This window comes from Arachis duranensis, chromosome 2 (genome assembly GCF_000817695.3).
Source record: "Arachis duranensis cultivar V14167 chromosome 2, aradu.V14167.gnm2.J7QH, whole genome shotgun sequence".
NCBI classification, from domain to species: domain Eukaryota; kingdom Viridiplantae; phylum Streptophyta; class Magnoliopsida; order Fabales; family Fabaceae; genus Arachis; species Arachis duranensis.
This window is the reverse complement of record NC_029773.3, coordinates 44,916,704-44,917,783: the sequence shown is the minus strand read 5'-3', so window position 1 is coordinate 44,917,783 and position 1,080 is coordinate 44,916,704.

Sequence of the window (1,080 nt, the reverse complement as noted above, 5' to 3'; positions counted from 1 at the left end):
TTTCGAATTTGCTCTTGGATCCCCGGATATTCATCTTCTTTCAGATCAAATTTAACTTCCGGGATCACTGACCTCAGACCCATTATCTTGTGATAATGATCTTCATGTTCTTTGGTTAAGAACTTCTCTTGATTCCAAAGATTCTTTGGATTATTCTCTTTCTTTCCTCTTAAATTGGTTTGTTTTCCCTTAGGAGCCATGATCTTGATGAATCTTGGCTTAGTGATCACGGAAAAGCACACCAAACTTAGAGGTTTGCTTGTCCTCAAGCAAAAGAAAGGAAAGAGGAGAGAGAGGAGAAGAGCAAATTCGAATGGTGTGGGGAAATGAGGAGGCCAAACGTGTGTTTATAAAAGGGGGGGAAGGAGATTTCGAAAAATTGAAAGGAGATTTGAGAAGATATGGAGAGAATTGGAGAGAAGGGTGAGTTTTTGAATAAGATTTGGGATTGATTTGAGAGAGATTTGAAGAATGACTTTTGATTTTTGAAGATTTTAAAGTGATTGATGAAAGGTTGGGATGTATTTATGTAGAAAAGTATGGGTAAGAAAAGGAAAATTTAAAAAAATTTGATTGAAAATCAAAATCGTGGTCCCCCCACCTTTCTGGCGTTAAACGCCCAGAATGGCATCCATTCTGGCGTTTAACGCCCATTTGGTGCCCATTGTGGGCGTTTAACGCCCAGCCAGGTGCCCTGGCTGGCGTTAAACGCCAGGATTCCCTTTATCACTGGGCGTTTACTGCACACCTGGCGTTAAACGCCCAGAATGGTGCCCATTCTGGCGTTTAACGCCCAAAATGGCACCTTTACTGGCGTTAAACGCCCAGAATGGTGCCCATTCTGGCGTTTAACGCCCAAAATGCCCCTTACTGGCGTTTTTTCGCCAGTAAGCTCTTTTTCTCTGCTTTTTGCACTAAATCCTTCTGTAACTCTGTGAATTCCTTCATTTTTGATACTTGCCTTGGTAAAATCAAAACATATAACCTGCTAATGACTGGGTTGCCTCCCAGCAAGCGCTTCTTTACTGTCTTTAGCTGGACCTTTACTGAGAATCACTCAAGTCTCAGTTTTGAGCATTC